The 19,802-nt window shown below is 39.1% G+C and overlaps 1 pseudogene; it reads left to right on the forward strand.

Moving 5' to 3' along the window:
• Window positions 1-13,765: 13,765 nt before the first annotated feature.
• On the forward strand, window positions 13,766-15,289 carry LOC109697091 (transducin-like enhancer protein 6; annotated as a pseudogene).
• Window positions 15,290-19,802: the final 4,513 nt, after the last annotated feature.

Below are 19,802 nucleotides of genomic sequence, written 5' to 3' on the forward strand. Positions count from 1 at the left end.
GTCTGAACCTTAATGTTGTTCATAATTGCTTACTTAAAAGGAATCTGACTGTATTTTTAAATACCTCCTCCACAATCCACTTACAAGTAGTAAAAATGTATCTCACTAGTATCTCAGTGTCTCACCGTAGCTTCATCTGGTTTTTCTGACATAGACCATTCCATTGAACCCCAGAAGTGGATCCCCAAACCTCTTGAAGAATGGGATACAAGTTTAAAAACCAGTATTATTTCCATATCCTTTTTCTTAAATGACTTATAAAAATTCATATGCTAAGACTGATGGTGAATCCCTTCAACCAAATAGCAAGCTGCTTCCTTCAACTTCCTTTTAACAGAATAATGTAAAACTACATCATCTCTAAAACTCTGTTAAGTTGAGAAATAGAGTGTATCTGTGAAATCACTCATCATGAACAGATTGAGGTAGAATTGGTATTTATACATATATTTCCTGTCCACTAAAATTACCTGAGATCTCACCAGTACAGTAGATATGCTTGCCTAGTGCCTCCCAAAATGCATATCAAAAGAAGAAAGGAAGAGCAAAAAAGACATGTCTATTCTGTTTTTACTTCCGCTTTGAAGGAATAAGTGATGGCAAAGGAGACCATGGAATGTCAACACAAGCCTCATTTCAGAGCAATGTCAGTGTTCCCTTGCCCCTTGGCAAGAACAGTTCTCTGAGCATAAGGAAGATTAAGAACAAACATACAAACACACACACACACACACACACACACACACACACATACACACACACACACAGTAGGCAAAAGTCTCTGATGTGAGGAGGGAAAAAGATCATTTTCTCATTGTCAACTTTCCTCTGAGAATTTCAAGTCTTTATGAGGGTGATGACTACTAAAATTACTTCCTGTCTTGATAATTCACTAAGTAAATATTTATTGAATGCTATTAAATGTTAATGATTCTGAAATTCTCCTGAGAAATTTTTCTTCCTAAAAAATATTTACCTTCTGCAAATATTTCTCCCACTCAGACAAAGAACGCCTTCAGTACTGATGAAGTGTCTAGGTTCAGTACACTAGCTTGTCATTCAGAAATGGTCAACCGACAGAACATGGTCTGCTTCTGAACCACATGATCATTTATAACACCACTGAGTCATACCTCTTTGGACTATTGTGGCTATTATAAAAACACAGACATTTCTACGCTATCTCAGGAGATGACTAACTCATGAAACAGTCTTTTATATCACTGTATAGTTCTGAAAGAAAGGTCTCCTTCTCTATATGGAAACAACTAATGGTTCCCATAATTTCCACACATTGTTGCTAATATTTCCCTTTGAGGCTACATAGAATTTCAAGCCTTCTACTACTGGAATCAAAATTACAGGTGGCATTTATTGGGTGTTTACTGTTAGTACCCAGAGCTAAATTCTTTATGCACATTATGTTATCTTCTACTATAAACGCAGACACATACCATTCCCTTTCCAGGCAAAATAGCCAAGATCTTACAGCTGTTTTTCACATGATTGTTTCCAAACCTTTTAACATTGTGATCAACCTCTTCTGGTTGGCTCCACTTTGTCAGTGCCCCTCTTAAAATGTGGCACCACTGTTTAGTCACCATCCAGATGTAAGTTAGCCAATTCCCAGTATAGAAGAACTCATGATTTTCTTGGTCTGGATCGCCTATTTCTCTGAGCCTGGCCTAAGAAGATGGGGTCTTTTTTGTTTTGTTTTGTTCTGTTATGTTTTGTTTTGTGGGGAGGAGTGTTTGAGGGGGGGAAATCACATAACTTGTTCATGTTACCATTGCTGTCAGCTGAAACCCTGAGACCTTTCTTCATATAAACTGCACTTAACCAAATCTCCATTACTGTGCAGTTGATTTTTAATGGGAGGGAAATGTTTGCTTTGCATTTGTTGATCCCTATTAAATTTATTCTCTTCAATCTGTGGCTCCTTCCAAACTACAAAGATCTTTAAGAATCTTATTTTATCACTCAATACTTTAACTGCCATTATAGCATCAGAAAATGAAGTAAGCAGGTCTTCTGTGTCATCATCTTAGATAATAATTTTAGCAACTGAATTCATCCACACAGCATGCCAGTCAAACCTTCCCACCCAATGGATGATGACTTCATTACTGGAAGTTCATGAGTGATACAGGCCATCAATTATGAATCTAATTCCTTTTTACCTTCTAGGGCCTTTTTTTCCATCTCATCCTCAGGAATACTCAGAAACTTTGTCAGCTGCTTTGCTAAAATCCATGAATTCTTCCAACCTGGCAGTTTGGTAACATATAAACACACAAAATAGCTAATGAAAGTTGTTCTTGATGAGCCCAGATTGGCTTCAGATACTTGCAACTTTCTTTCTTCACCTAACAAATAATGTATTTCAAAATTCACTACAGACACTTGCAAAAGATCGATGTAATTTATGTTTTTGTTTCTGGAGTTCATGTTGTGACTACTGCCCACTATTTGCTTGTTATAAATATTGGGACAGTATTTATTTTAATTCTTTATTCCTTTCTTTCATTCATCAAGATTACTGATGATGATCGGGGTAGATTCTTATCTGCAATTAGTGTGCTTCAAAGAACTTAAGTCTTTCTTGATGTTATCTGTTATTTCCAAAGTGAATGTGCATATATTCACAACAACCACAGGAGGAAGGCAGGTCAACTATTTTTATCCTCCCTCCTAAGAAGTAACTGAGATTCAAAGACAGTTGAGCCCTTGGTGAGTGCCAGTTAACACTGGACCCAATCATCTTAGCCTCCAAATCATGCTCTCAAATTCACCTTTGGTGTCTCCTTTTCTTCAGTTTCAGGAAAAAAAGGTTCCCTTTGCAAGTGAAACCATATGCTTTATATTAAAAAAATAAAAAGTAAAAGGTATGTATGCTTATGTTTATCCTTCTATTTGTTTTTATGGCAAAATAATTAGATCCAGTTCTGGTTCAGAAAACTTTTATTTATGATGGGGGAGTCCTGTTATATGTTTACTTTTCTTTTTTTTTTTTCATTTTTCTTTTATTATTCATATGTGCATACAAGGATTGGTTCATTTCTCCCCACTGCCCCCACCCCCTCCCTTACCACCCACTCCGACCCCTCCCTCTCCCCCCCCTCAATACCCAGCAGAAACTATTTTGCCCTTATTTCTAATTTTGTTGTAGAGAGAGTATAAGCAATAATAGGAAGGAACAAGGGGTTTTGCTGGTTGAGATAAGGATAGCTATACAGGGCATTGACTCACATTGATTTCCTGTGCGTGGGTGTTACCTTCTAGGTTAATTCTTTTTGATCTAACCTTTTCTCTAGTACCTGTTCCCCTTTTCCTATTGGCCTCAGTTGCTTTTAAGGTATCTGCTTCAGTTTCTCTGCGTTAAGGGCAACAAATGCTAGCTAGTTTTTTAGGTGTCTTATCTATCCTCATCCCTCCCTTGTGTGCTCTCGCTTTTATCATGTGCTCATAGTCCAATCCCCTTGTTGTGTTTGCCCTTGATCTAATGTCCACATATGAGGGAGAACATACGATTTTTGGTTTTTTGAGCCAGGCTAACCTCACTCAGAATGATGTTCTCCAATTCCATCCATTTACCAGCGAATGATAACATTTCGTTCTTCTTCATGGCTGCATAAAATTCCATTGTGTATAGATACCACATTTTCTTAATCCATTCGTCAGTGGTGGGGCATCTTGGCTGTTTCCATAACTTGGCTATTGTGAATAGTGCCACAATAAACATGGATGTGCAGGTGCCTCTGGAGTAACAGTCTTTTGGGTATATCCCCAAGAGTGGTATTGCTGGATCAAATGGTAGATCGATGTCCAGCTTTTTAAGTAGCCTCCAAATTTTTTTCCAGAGTGGTTGTACTAGTCTACATTCCCACCAACAGTGTAAGAGGGTTCCTTTTTCCCCACATCCTCGCCAACACCTGTTGGTGGTGGTGTTGCTGATGATGGCTATTCTAACAGGGGTGAGGTGGAATCTTAGAGTGGTTTTAATTTGCATTTCCTTTATTGCTAGAGGTGGTGAGCATTTTTTCATGTGTTTTCTGGCCATTTGAATTTCTTCTTTTGAGAAAGTTCTGTTTAGTTCACTTGCCCATTTCTTTATTGGTTCATTAGTTTTGGGAGAATTTAGTTTTTTAAGTTCCCTGTATATTCTGGTTATCAGTCCTTTGTCTGATGTATAGTTGGCAAATATTTTCTCCCACTCTGTGGGTGTTCTCTTCAGTTTAGAGACCATTTCTTTTGATGAACAGAAGCTTTTTAGTTTTATGAGGTCCCATTTATCTATGCTATCTCTTAGTTGCTGTGCTGCTGGGGTTTCATTGAGAAAGTTCTTACCTATACCTACTAACTCCAGAGTATTTCCTACTCTTTCTTGTATCAACTTAAGAGTTTGGGGTCTGATATTAAGATCCTTGATCCATTTTGAGTTAATGTTGGTATAGGGTGATATACATGGATCTAGTTTCAGTTTTTTGCAGACTGCTAACCAGTTTTCCCAGCAGTTTTTGTTGAAGAGGCTGCTATTTCTCCATCGTATATTTTTAGCTCCTTTGTCAAAGATAAGTTGCTTATAGTTGTGTGGCTTCATATCTGGATCTTCTATTCTGTTCCACTGGTCTTCATGTCTGTTTTTGTGCCAGTACCATGCTGTTTTTATTGTTATTGCTTTGTAATATAGTTTGAAGTCAGGTATTGTGATACCTCCTGCATTGTTCTTTTGACTGAGTATTGCCTTGGCTATTCGTGGCCTCTTGTGTTTCCATATAAATTTAACAGTAGATTTTTCAATCTCTTTAATGCATGTCATTGGAATTTTGATGGGAATTGCATTAAACATGTAGATTACTTTGGGGAGTATCGACATTTTTACTATGTTGATTCTACCAATCCATGAGCATGGGAGATCTCTCCACTTTCTATAGTCTTCCTCAATCTCTTTCTTCAGAAGTGTATAGTTTTCCTTGTAGAGGTCTTTCACATCTTTTGTTAGGTTTACGCCTAAGTATTTGATTTTTTTTTTGAGGCTATTGTAAATGGAATTGTTTTCATACATTCTTTTTCAGTTTGATCATTATTAGTGTATAGAAATGCTAATGATTTTTCTATGTTGATTTTATATCCTGCTACCTTGCTATAGCTATTGATGATGTCTAGAAGTTTCTGAGTAGAGTTTTTTGGGTCTTTAAGGTATAGGATCATGTCGTCTGCAAATAGGGATATTTTGACAGTTTCTTTACCTATTTGTATTCCTTTTATTCCTTCTTCTTGCCTAATTGCTCTGGCTAGGAATTCCAGTACTATGTTGAATAGGAGTGGAGACAGTGGGCATCCTTGTCTGGTTCCTGATTTTAGAGGGAACGGTTTTAATTTTTCTCCGTTAAGTATAATGCTGGCTGTAGGTTTGTCATATATAGCTTTTATAATGTTGAGGAACTTTCCTTCTATTCCTAGTTTTCTTAGAGCTTTTATCATGAAATGATGTTGGATCTTATCAAAGGCTTTTTCTGCATCTATTGAGATGATCAAGTGGTTTTTGTCTTTGCTTCTGTTAATGTGGTTTATTACGTTTATTGATTTTCATATGTTGAACCACCCCTGCATCCCTGGGATTAAGCCTACTTGGTCGTGGTGAATAATCTTTTTGATGTGTTGCTGAATTCGGTTTGCCATTATTTTGTTGAGGATTTTTGCATCAATGTTTATTAAGGAGATTGGCCTATAGTTCTCCTTTTTGGAGGTGTCTTTGCCTGGTTTTGGGATAAGTGTAATACTGGCTTCATAAAATGTGTTTGGCAGTTTTCCTTCCCTTTCTATTTCATGGAATAGTTTAAGGAGGGTTGGTATCAGTTCTTCTTTAAAGGTCTGAAAGAATTCAGCAGAGAATCCATCAGGTCCTGGACTTTTCTTTTTGGGGAGACTCTTGATTGCTGCTTCAATTTCATTTTGTGTTATAGGTCTATTCAGGTGATTAATTTCCTCTTGGTTCAGTTTTGGATGATCATATGTATCTAGAAATCTGTCCATTTCTTCAAGATTTTCAAATTTATTTGAATATAGGTTCTCAAAGTAGTCTCTGATGATTTCCTGGACTTCCATGGTGTTTGTTGTTATCTCCCCTTTTGCATTCCTAATTCTACTAATTTGGGTTTTTTCTCTCCTCATTTTAGTCAGGTTTGCCAGGGGTCTATCAATCTTGTTTATTTTTTCAAAGAACCAACTTTTTGTTTCATTAATTCTTTGTATGGTTTTTTTGGTTTCTATTTCGTTGATTTCAGCTCTTATTTTTATTATTTCTCTCCTATTTGTTTTGGGATTTGCTTGTTCTTGTTTTTCTAGGAGTTTGAGATGTATCATTAGGTCATTGATTTGGGATCTTTCAATCTTTTTAATATATGCACTCATGGCTATAAACTTTCCTCTCAAGACTGCCTTAGCTGTGTCCCATAGGTTCCGGTAGGTTCTGTTTTCATTTTCATTGACTTCTAGGAACTTTTTAATTTCCTCTTTTATTTCATCAATGATCCACTCTTCATTAAGTAATGAGTTATTTAGTTTCCAGCTGTTTGCATGTTTTTTGTCTTTACTTTTGTTGTTGAGTTCTACTTTTACTGCATTGTGGTCAGATAGTATGCATGGTATTATTTCTATTTTCTTATATTTGCTGAGGCTTGCTTTGTGCCCTAGGATATGATCTATTTTGGAGAAGGTTCCATGGGCTGCTGAGAAGAATGTATATTGTGTAGAGGTTGGATGAAATGTTCTGTAGACATCTACTAGGTCCACTTGATCTATTGCATATTTTAGATCTTGGATTTCTTTATTGAGTTTTTATTTGGATGACCTATCTATTGATGATAATGGAGTGTTAAAGTCTCCCACAACCACTGTGTTGGCGTTTGTATATGCTTTTAGGTCTTTCAGGGTATGTTTGATAAAATTGGGTGCATTGACATTGGGTGCGTACAGATTGATGATTATTATTTCCTTTTGGTCTATTTCCCCTTTTATTAGTATGGAATGTCCTTCTTTATCTCGTTTGATCAATGTAGGTTTGAAGTCTACTTTGTCAGAGATAAGTATTGCTACTCCTGCTTGTTTTCGGGGGCCATTGGCTTGGTAAATCTTTCTCCAGCCTTTCATCCTAAGCATATGCTTATTTCTGTCGGTGAGATGAGTCTCCTGTAAGCAACAAATTGTTGGATCTTCTTTTTTAATCCATTTTGTCAAACGGTGTCTTTTGATGGGTGAATTAAGTCCATTAACATTAAGTGTTAGTACTGATAGGTATGTGGTGATTTCTGCCATTTAGTTGTCTTAGTTGTTTGAAGGTTTGATTATGTGTACCTAACTTGATGTTACTCTCTACTGTCTTGCTTTTTCTTATCCTGTGGTTTGGTGCTGCCTGCCTTTTCATGGTTAAGTTGGATGTCACTTTCTGTGTGCAGGATCCCTTGCAGAATCTTTTGTAATGGTGACTTTGTGGTCACATATTGTTTTAGTTTCTGCTTATCATGGAAGACTTTTATTGCTCCATCTATTTTGAATGATAGCTTTGCTGGGTAGAGTATCCTGGGGTTGAAGTTATTTTCATTCAGTGCCCGGAAGATCTCACCCCACGCTCTTCTTGCTTTTAATGTTTCTGTTGAGAAGTCTGCTGTGATTTTGATGGGTTTACCTTTGTATGTTACTTGTTTTTTCTCTCTTACAGCCTTCAATATTCTTTCCTTAGTTTCTGAACTTGTTGTTTTAATGATGATATGTCATGGAGTAGTTCTATTTTGATCTGGTCTGTTTGGTGTCCTAGAGGCCTCTTGCATTTGTATGGGAATATCTTTCTCTAGGTTTGGGAAATTTTCCGTTATTATTTTGTTGAATATATTACGCATTCCCTTCACTTGCACCTCTTCTCCTTCTTCAATGCCCATGCTTCTCAAGTTTGGTCTTTTGATGGAGTCAGTGAGTTCTTGCATTTTCTTTTCACAGGTCTTGAGTTGTTTAATTAATAGTTCTTCAGTTTTTCCTTTAATTACCATTTCATCTTCAAGTTCTGAGATTCTGTCTTCTGTTTGTTCTATTCTGCTGGATTGGCCTTCTGTTTTGTTTTGCAGTTCTATTTATTTCTTTTTTCTGAGGTTTTCCATATCCTGGCAGTTTTCTTCTTTATTGTTGTCTATTTTTGTCCTGATTTCATTTATCCATTTATTCATTGTGTTCTCTCTTTCACTTTGGTGTTTATACAGTGATTCTATGGTTTCCTTTATTTCTTCTTTTGCTTTTTCAAATTCTCTATTTTTATTGTCTTGGAATTTCTTGAGTGTCTCCTGTCCATTTTGGTTGACCCTATCCAGTATCATCTCTATAAAATTCTCATTGAGTACTTGTAGTATGTCTTCTTTTAAATTATTCTTGTGGGCTTCATTGGGTCCTTTGGCATAGTTTATCTTCATTTTGTTGGAGTCTGGATCTGAGTTTCTGTTCTCTTCATTCCCCTCTGGTACCTGTACTAATTTTTTGCTGTGGGGAAACTGGTTTCCCTGTTTTTTCGGTCTTCCCGTCATTGTCCTTGGTGTTGTTACTGTCCCTGTACTGTGTGTAATTAAGTATTTTCTAGCTTGTAATAATAACAATGGTAATATTTAGAATGGAAGAGTGAGCTGAGATGGAAAGCAAGAAGTTAAAGAAAAGGGGAAAACAAATATACAGACAAGAGGGAGAAAGCAGAACAAGTTATCAGACGAGAGAGTTTCAAAGGTATAAACAGGGAGTGTTAGTGTACTAATCGACAGTAAGCTGAACAGACATTAGAGAGACAGAGAGAGGATTGAAAATCAAAGATAAAAAAAATAAGTAAATGAAAGTAATATCTATATATAAAAATGAATTAAAATAAAATGGAAAATAGAAAATTAAAAAAAAAAAACCAAAAAACTTCCAAGTTTATATGCAATGCAGTTTCAGTCTTAATAATTTGGGTGTCCGTCTCAATCTCCAGTCCTGGAGTTGGTGCCTCAGATGTTGTTCTGTAGTTGTCTCATCAAAGGGGATGCATAAAGTAGAACAAAACTACACACTCACACACACACACACACACACACACACACACACACAAAAGCCCCACCAAGTGTTCCCAGTTCAAATGCAATACAGTTTCAGTAAGTTTTTCAGCTTGCAGGTGTAATTCGGTTGTTCTCTCATCAAAGGTAGGGAGAAAAAGAAAAAAAACCATCTGGAGACAGTTCTGAGAGTGGTATCTGCAACTGTGGCTTGCCTGCCTGCTGCTCTCAGCCTGTAGCTGGCGGCGTTATTTATGCAGATCTCTGGGGTGAGCTAGCACTCACCTGGTCCCACAGGCTTTGTTTGCTCAGAGTTCTCCTGTGCGGGGGCCTCTGCTACAGGCTTTCCCCTTTCCAAGCACTGGGAAAGGTGACACTGCCCCGCATTGTCAGGCCTGAGTGTTTATTTACAGTTCATGTGGGAGGTGGGTCTTCCCTCCTCTCCTCTGAAGTTTTCCTCCCACTGCCACTTTCAGCAGCTTTCTTGCTCCTGCTTACTGGGCAGTGCTGCTGCTCCTGCCGGCCACCATGTTTGTTTACAGCTCACATGGGAGGTGGGTCTTCCCTGCTCTCCTGTGGAGTTTTCCTCCCTCCTCCACTCTCACAAGCTTCCCCGCTCCTGGTTGCTGGGCACGCGCCCCGCTCCCGCCAGAGGCTCTCCGGCCTGCCCGGCTTGTTTATTTACAGTCCTGGGAAGGGTTCCCTTCCCCCAATCTTCAGCGCTCAGGGCACCCCACCCTCTTTCCAGCTTGTCTTAACTGTTCTTATTGCTTATTACTCAGTTTCTCTTTTTTTTTTTTCATTTTTCTTTTATTATTCATATGTGCATACAAGGCTTGGTTCATTTCTCCCCCCTGCCCCCACCCCCTCCCTTACCACCCACTCCACCCCCTCCCGCTCCCCCCCTCAATACCCAGCAGAAACTATTTTGCCCTTATCTCTAATTTTGTTGTAGAGAGAGTATAAGCAATAATAGGAAGGAACAAGGGGTTTTGCTGGTTGAGATAAGGATAGCTATACAGGGCATTGACTCACATTGATTTCCTGTGTGTGGGTGTTACCTTCTAGGTTAATTCTTTTTGATCTAACCTTTTCTCTAGTTCCTGGTCCCCTTTTCCTATTGGCCTCAGTTGCTTTAAGGTATCTGCTTTAGTTTCTCTGCGTTAAGGGCAACAAATGCTAGCTAGTTTTTTAGGTGTCTTACCTATCCTCACCCCTCCCTTGTGTGCTCTCGCTTTTATCATGTGCTCATAGTCCAATCCCCTTGTTGTGTTTGCCCTTGATCTAATGTCCACATATGAGGGAGAACATACGATTTTTGGTCTTTTGAGCCAGGCTAACCTCACTCAGAATGATGTTCTCCAATTCCATCCATTTACCAGCGAATGATAACATTTCGTTCTTCTTCATGGCTGCATAAAATTCCATTGTGTATAGATATCACATTTTCTTAATCCATTCGTCAGTGCTGGGACATCTTGGCTGTTTCCATAACTTGGCTATTGTGAATAGTGCCGCAATAAACATGGATGTGCAGGTGCCTCTGGAGTAACAGTCTTTTGGGTATATCCCCAAGAGTGGTCTCTTTTTTTTTTCTGGGTGGAGGTCAGTCTGTCCAGGGGGCTATGCTGCTCTGGCCCAGGCTTGTCTGTGGGGCTACTGCGGTACCACAAAGCTCACCTGGTCCGCGTCTTCCCACGCCGTATGGGCACCGGCCACTGGCGGCCCCGGGGGCCCTCCTCGTTTCTCTGTTTAATGTGAAGTGGAGATTCTCTGCACCGGATGGAGATGTGGAAGGGTCAAAGTTATGCCTCTTCTCAGTGATTATGCCTGCAAAGTGTGTCTCCAGCGTCTCTCCAAGATTTCACTATAGGAGGGTCGCTTTCTGCTTCCTACCTCTAGCCGCCATCTTGGAATCTCTTTTTTTTTTTTTTTAATTGAGACAAGGTCTCACTATGTAGCCCAGACTGGTCTTGAATTCACTGTCCTCCTGCCTCAGCATCACAAGTGCTGAATTTATGGATGTGAAAGTCCATACCAGACATACTTTTAAATGTCCTACTTTGCATGTGTTTCAATCTTTTTCTGTTTGGGAAATAGTTAATAAATCTTAAATAATTTGTTTAGATAATCTCTTTTCCTCAGTGAGCCCCACCACAGATACTGAAACAATACCACCTTTGTTAACACCTTTCTTCCTCTTTTCTCTACATGGTTAGGGATGATGGAATTGCTACCTTAATCTTCAAGCAACTAATTTGATTAGCTCCTGAATATTCCTCTCCCAGTCCCTACTACAAGAAAAAAATGTTAGCATTCCCAATAAAAGCAATGAAATTTACCTACTAAATTCAAAGACTACCCAAAGACAGAATAGTCAAATTCAGCATCACAAAAGATGAATTCCACAGGGAGTAGCTGAATCACTAGCAAAGATTTTCATGTGGGTAAATACATGAAAAGGATTCATTCTTTTAAAATGTATGCTTGATTTTCATTTGTTTTTATTGTGCCTAGATTGTTTTTCATTTGTTTGCTTGTTTTTACTCCCTGTGGTCCCAGATAATCTCAGAATGTGTTGCTTGATTCAATAGTTTTAGAAAGTCCTTAGTCGTTGTGTTTTCAAATATTATTCTAGCTAATGACTGCAATTCTCTCCTTAATCCTCTGAAACGCCCATAACATATATGTTATCGCTTCTCACTGTGCTCTATATCTACTAGCCACCCATATTTTTCCCAAAGATAGTTTTGGACATTTTCCTCTGACTTATCTTCCAGTTTTCTAATTCTCCCTACACCCATGTCTAAAGTACATTTATTGTAGTCTTAGTTTTTATTTTTGTTTTTTATTGTACCAGATAGCATTCAATTTTGTGTTTAAATTTTCAGTTTTGTCATATATCCTTAAACATAGTATGCATACATAGTTTAATATCTGTGCCTGTTAAGTATACTATATATGGAGCTACTGTGGGTCTTTTTCTACTATCTGCTTAATAGAGGGTTTTATTTATAGTTTTGTCACCTTGTGAACTTGGTTTTTTGTCACCTTGTGTACCAGTTTTTCAGTTTTATTTTTCATTTTTTTTTTTTTGTGGCAGAGGTGCTACATACTGTATTTACTGAATTGTTCATAGAACCAATTTGTGACCAAGGATGATGCTTCTTTCACCAAAGGAATTTAACCAGGTAGCTGGAGGCACTAGCAATTTGGGACAACCTCAGTGCAACTTCAAGAATTGAAATGATTTAAAACTAAACTGTACTCTAAAGGTTTCTATATACTTTGATTTTACCCTTGTATTTTAAGTATAGACTTTCAAGATCCTGCCAAAATTAAAACAGCTTTACCAGGACCAAAAATGCCTTGGCAAGCTGGGGACTCCAATCTCTACCCAAGCCCCAGGATGATTTCAAAAATACTGATCAATTTCTGGATACTTCCCCAGAACTGAAAAATGCCCCCACAGAAAAAGTGGCCTTTGGTACTGAGCTCACCTCCCTGTGTTCTCATTTTCCTCCACATCCTAGACAATTATTCCTTACTATCTTGTTAACTGTCTGATTCTTTCAAAAATATTTTCAAAAATATTTTGTCTTGTCCAGCATTTCTAATCGTTCTTAGCAGAACATTGATTCAAATTAGTCTACCATCATTAGAAATAGAAGTCTTTTGGACTTTATTTATTCATGGATCACTTTAGCCACTTCTGTAAGCAAAACTCATATAGTTGATATACTTTATATACTAGTATGCAAATAGAAAAATGAAACCTGTTAAAATCATTTTAAATAGGGGGAGAAAGGGATATAGAAGAATGATGGTGGAGATGAACCTGACCAAGGTACATTGTAAGCACATACAGAAATGTCAAAATGAAACCTCCCTGTACAAGTAATATTTGCTAATAAAAATGTTTTAAAATCAGTCTCATCTTTGAATTAATGGCTTCTCCTTTGCTGTTGTAACTACAGTGAGAAAACAGAATTGTGAAGGTGTTCTCATTCCAGCATAAGTGCATTATACACGTCTTTGGCCCACCTTGCTTCAGATAGGACTCCCTAACTTTCATTTCAGTTGGCTCTACTTGTTGAAATCTCTGTTCACTACTGCCATAAGGAAATACTACCAAAGGCAGGAGGGTGTAGTAGAAAGAACAATGGAATTGGAATTGGAACACTTGTATTTTAATTAATTTCTACCATGTTTGCTGCCTGTTTCACACTTCCTCTCACCATCACCAAGCCCTCTACTGAACATGTAGACTGCAAAAGTAACTGAGATTCAGTTTTGTATTCTATTTAGTTTCTGTGATCCCTAACATGTTTATCTATGTTAGGAATTATCATCTCTACCTCACATAATTGTAAGAATTAACTACAGAAACTTATGTTAAAGCATTGAAGCCACAACCACACAAGGGAGGGACTTAATCACTATTCACGTTGAATGATTTCAATTTTAAAAACAGAATTTTATACAACAGATTTGTCTCTAATATTTTTCGTAAGTCAAATCATGCTTTAAACGCACTAACAAGTCATTCTCATTCTCTCTCTAGAGATGACCCGCTTTCAGTCTATTGAAAGTGTATTCCTGAATTACCCAGGGTCACACAGAGAAGCAGAGAAGCACACAGCATTCAAACCAAACCCTCACCCATACCTGTGATCTCTGTTGTTTCAGCTCAAAAGCATATGCAGGAGCATCTTCAAGAACATCACAAGCAGGTAGCAAACTTCTTCCAGCTGGAAGAGAGCTGCTGTCAACTCCTGTATGCCCCATCTATGGAGCTCCAGATAGTCCAGTTTCCACTTGAGAAAGAAGCCCAGGAGGGCTGTGGGGAGCCAGCAAGCCCTGAGCCCCCCTCCCCCAGCTCCCAGAGGACCTGCCAGGAGTACATGGAGGAATTGTACAGCTGGTTGCTGTGGACCCCAGAGGCAGAGGACCTGCCAATGGGCTGGGACTGCGAGTCTCAGTTTTGGGAAGATGTCCTTACCCACCACCTGTGGCAGATTTTTACCAGGATCCATGATCTAGAAGAGAAGCTTAAAGTTCCAGAGGCTGTGCTGGTCCTGGAGAGGTTGGACCTAGGGCTGCATGACTCAGAACCAGAGCCGTGCATGAAGACAATTCGAAAACATGACCCCCATTCTGGCCAAGCCCATCCAGCTTGAGGCTTCCCAAGAAGGTGACTCCCAGCCCTATGAGGCCCAGGAGCCGGCCGGCGGTGCCCTTTCATTCCTAAATCTCCTATCCTAAGGTTAGACATATGGAATAGGCTGGACACTGGGTGTCCAAAAGGTTTGCTGTCCCGTACAAGCTGCAAAAGATGCATGTGCTGAAACACGGGGAGCGGTGCTGGCCACCGCCATGAGCAGCTTTACGTGTCATGCCTTCACCTGCAGCAAGGCTGGCATCAAGGTATGCAGCCTGGTTAGCCAGGTGGCTGAGGACAAGCTCCCCGATAGCCACCTGCTGCCACTCATACAGACCTGCAGGGCCTACCTGCACTCCTGCCTGCTGACCTCCAACTGCAGGACCTTGTTGGCGGGTGGCTACATCCTGGCCAGCGTGACCATGTGGGACCTGTCAGCGCCGTCCTTGCAAGTGAAGGACGAGCTGCCGTGTGAGGGTCTCTTCTGCCAGGCGCTGGCTGCCAAAGTGGACAAGAACTTAGCCTTAGCAGGCTTTACCGAGGGGACTGTCAGGATATGGGACCTGCGGGATTGCAGCGTGGTCAGGGATTTCTCCGGCCACCTGGATGGTGCCAAGAGCATCGTGGTCAAAGAACAAAGCATCTGGACAGGGGGTCTGGATACCCTTCTGCGGGGCTGGGACCTGTGGACAGCACGGGAGCCCCTGGAGTACACGTTGGATCATGATCACGAGCCTGTCCCCAGGCTCTTTCCCAGGAAGACTGGGTGGTGCTGGGCCCGGCCAACAGCCAGCACTGGCTGCAGCCCACCACTGGTGGCCAGGCATACATGGTGGGGAGTAAGGATCACACAGTTCTCCGGCTCAAGTTCTCCCCGTATGGACAGTGCTAGGTGAGCGTCCGGATGGACAGCCTGGTCACCATCCACAGTATGCCCACCAGAGCGAAGGTCCTCCAGGTCCCCAAGTGCTCGTCCATCTTGTGCTGTGACCTGTCTTCCAACAACCCATTGATCGTCACGGACTCCCAGAACCACACCTCAGTCTACCAGAGCACCTACTGAGGGGCTTGCTGCAGGCACCCCAATTCCAGCAATGGTGCACAATGGTGGAGGAGAGGTGGGGAGGGGAAGAAAGGGAGAGGTCGTTGGTGCTGGAGAAGATTTGGTGAGGGAGGTTACAGACTCTGGCTCTGTGTCACACACAATAAAGCAAATAGAAAAGGCAAAAAAAAAAAAAAGTAAACTCCTTTCCTAATAAACTTTATCACTTTTACTATATAAATAAATAAATACACTAATAAATTTCAAAGGAAATTTGTTGTGCTGTGGGAGAATATTCCTTAAAATATTAAATTTTTTATTTATTCTCTTGTGATCATATTGATAAATTAATTTCCATAAAATTAATTTGATCAGAGTAAATTAACCTGCAATAAGGACACGATTCCTCTATTTAGATGACCTTGGAGGCCCCATGGGAAGAATGGCACTCCTTGCCATGACTGTGAACAGTGACATTGTTCCATGCATCTGTAACAGCCACTCACTGACTTGAGCTGGCTCAGACAGAGTTCAGTGTGGAATGTTGACAAGAGTATCATATGAGACCGTGAGGTTTAGTAAGCACTTGGGAAAAATTCTTGCAATCAATTTCTCAAAGCCATTACCCCAAATATTAATTCAACCATGATTTTTTTGGTTCCGAAGGGTGAATGTTTTGTTTTATGACTTTATTACATTTCAGCAGATTTCATCATTTATTATGCTGACTGGAATTTTATCATTGTTTTAAGTAGCAGACTCTATGAGATCATTTTGTCCCTTTAGAATCTAAATCTGGGTAATAACTATGTTTTGTTCAGTTTCCAGTTGTTTGGAGGTTGTTGTTTTCTAAATGTTTTTAAAAAAACCTTAGCATGGTAATGGAAATGTAAACACTCTGACTTCATTTTGATAATGTGCTGATAGTGAGTATAAATGATAATGAACAAATGTGAATTCATTACCATAACTCAGGACAATAATATTACGTTAGAAATTCTAGACAATCTTTTCAGGGTGGGTGTAGACTTGAAATATTATACAAACTCATTACTAAGAAAGTTCTGATAATAATTATCTTCCTAGCAACAAAGGGATTTTTAGGGCAAGCATCTGTTATAAATGTTAAAATAAAGGAGAAATTATCATGCAAGTCTCTCATTTGAATATCATTCACTTCATAAAATGTTTTAAAAGACCAATATTTTATGAAATATAGTTATGCTTATTTACTGTCATTGCATTTTGAGATTGGTTCCAATCTACTGATGTCTTCCTGTGGATTCTCGCAGTAATGGTAATTAGTTTCCAATAGATTTCAAAATAAAATGTGGCTTATTGGTAGCATAGGAAGAAGCAAGAGCACAGGACATGGAGTCGACTGCCAGGTCCAAATATCTGCTGTATTATTTGAGGCAAATAAATTCCTTTAAGACTCCATTTTGCCATGTGGAGCTATCACAGTGAAACCCCTTTGTACAAGTAATACATGTTAATTTAAAAAAGAGGAAAAAGACCATATTATGAGGATTAAATGAACATCAATAAAAAGTAATTTGCATAAGGCTGACATTTAATAAGCACTCATTCAGTAGTAGCTACATGCATGTAGTATGTCCTAAAAAAATAAGTAAAACCCCAGTTCATCTTAAGGAGTGTGAAAGTCATAGCACATAGCAGTTACGTATTCAGCCATCATTCTACTGCTGTAATGCCCAATACTTGTGTGGGTCACCCAACAAGTCCTTTTCGTCATCTCTGAAACCTTAGCTCTATTACTCAGAAAATCAGATATTCATTAACAGTCACAGAGAAAAATGAGATAAGACAAGATAAAAGAGGAAGCCAAATTCTGTCATAAGTGTGATTTTATGTGTGAAACTAGACCAGAGTCTCATAGAGTGTCGAAAAAAACAAGTAAATTTTATCTCTTTATGTTTCTGACCATCTTTAAGGAATATAAAAATACTTCCTTAATATGATTTTTAGAAATATACACAAAGTACCTGCCTAGCAAACACGAGACCCTGAATGCAAACCCCAGTACTGCCCCCTGCAAAAAAATTCTGCTTTCCTCATTGGGCATGGTGGCTCATGCCTGTAACCCTAGTTACTTAGGAGGCGAAAATCTGGAGGATCATGGTTCAAGGCCAGCCTGGGCAAAAAAGTTAGCAAGACCCCATCAGAATAAATATGTCAGCATGGTAGCCCACACCTCTAATGCCAGCTATGTGGGAGGCGTAAGTAGGAGGATTGTGGTCCAGACCAGCCCAGGCAAAAAAAATTAGAGACATTCTTATTAAAATTGGGAAAAAAATAGGCTGAGCATGGTTGTATATATTTGTAATTCCAGCAGTAGGAAGCTGAGGCAGGAGAATCACAAGTTTGAGGCCAGTCTGGGCTACATAGTGAGACCCTGTCTTAAGGAAAAACAAATTGGGATGAAAATAAAAGTGACTGATAGGGCCACCATTGCTTTACATTGATCTGGACACCTTGGACAATGTAATAAAAAAAATGAAACAGGCATAACAGTTGAAAGAGTGAGTGAATATATTCATCACATTATAGATTCCAATGTCAGACAATATTAGAATATACTAATACAACCAAAATTAGTAAATTTTAGTGAAGTCATGGATACGTTGATATCTGAAAATCAGTAGGTTTCCTCTGTATAATCTACCTATCCTGCTGACTTAGCTGTCATTTATTCATTTACTCAGTTAAACTGTCTTACCCTAATGGCTTAATTGCTTACTGCTCCAATTATTCATGAAATTTATGATCACTGAGTTGGGCTTTTATTTGCTTAAAATGCCAAATCACTAAGAGAAATCTAGAGGATTGTTGAGGTGGTTTCTGCACTCCCAGGGAGCTAGAGCTTCCCTTCTTGTGAGCACTAGAAGAGAATCTGAGAGGAGGCCAATATTCATTCAACAGATGTGTCCTGATTGTACCAATGCTGGATTACAATGACCTTATGATCCCGCCCTCATGGAACTTCTAATGAGAAAAGAGAAACTAAATAAATAAACCCAAGAAAATATGTTTAAAGTGCAAGTTGTGATGGAATAATGGAAAAACAGAAAGTAAAAGGAGTAAGAATGTGTATGAGAGAGAGAACATAAAATTTAGAATGAAGAGTCAGACAAGTGTGTCTAAAGAAACAACATGGCGGCTCAGAAAAGAGCTGCTCAAACAGAGGGGGCAGGCAGCAGCCCTAGAGCACCGGCAAAGAGCTGGGGGAAGAAGAGTGGTGAGAGATGAAGCTAGAAAGACTGGCAGGGTCCACATGATGCAGCCTGTGCAAGTTCAGATGTTTTCTGTGCCTAATGCTAAAGACTCATTAAAAAGAGCTCAAACAGGAAGAAGTTTATTACCCAACACAGTAAACACGTGAACATGTGTATTATGCATAATAAACATAATGTACTTAAATATGTTATTATAAATATAGTAAGTATAAAATGAGGCCCAAAGGCAGGTGGCCCCAGGAGTGGGTAGATTCATTTGGGGAAGGGGGATATTTTTTATTTATAAAAAATGAAAAAAAAGGAATTTGAAAGCAGTCCAATCAATGGCCTTTTTAACCTAGGCTTCTTTCTTTTTTAAAGAAAAATGTTTTATTATTTATTTAGAATTCATTAATACACCTGTGAAAATTCCATGCATGTGTACAAAGCAAGTAAACCCTTACCCAGAAGTTTTGCCCCGTTCATTCCCTCTCCTCCTCTCTCCCAACTGGTTTGTGACTCTCTCCTTAGTCAGATGTAGCCAATATCTAAAACTACCCCTGGAATGGAATTACTATGAATGGTTCATTGCCCTTCACCCTATGGGCCTGATCACATGACCTAGGAACACCCACGAGAGGTTCTTAATGTAGGACCACGAACGTCTGGGTCAGAATTCAGGGAGATTTGTGAATTGAGATGGGAAAACATTCCATCTTCATTTTGTAGCACTCTCTGACAGAAATTTCTAACTAAAAATCTTATTTCCTTCAATTCGATAAGTTAAAAACCACAGAAGTAATAGCAGTGCATGTGATTTTAGCACAACAATCACAGATGTTTTCATATCATAATATAGTTATATAACCTTCCCTTTGGAATTTTCAGTCTTCACACCTGTGTTTTGATCAAGACATGGGACAAGGCAACTCAAAGGCCACTAAACAATGACAACCTTGATATTGATAGATCTTTTAAAAATTTAAACTTAACTTTAACACTTACATTTCAAATTTGCAGCTTTAATATTTAATCTATTAATAAAGAGATACATATATGAGCCGGGCATGCTGGTTCATGCCTGTAATCTCAGTACTTGGGAGGCTGAAGCAGGAGGATCATGAGTTTAAGGTCAACCTCAGCTACACAGCAAGACTGTCTCAAAAAGGGTGTGGGGGATACGTGTATTACTGACCTACAATATATTTTGATAACCACAGTTCATATATAAAAAAAGATTATTCTAGAAAAGGGTCTAGGTTTTACAGACTGCCAAAATTGTCTGCACTGGACTAAAC

Source organism: Castor canadensis, chromosome 8 (assembly GCF_047511655.1).
Source record: "Castor canadensis chromosome 8, mCasCan1.hap1v2, whole genome shotgun sequence".
In the NCBI taxonomy this organism is placed as follows: Eukaryota; Metazoa; Chordata; class Mammalia; order Rodentia; family Castoridae; genus Castor; species Castor canadensis.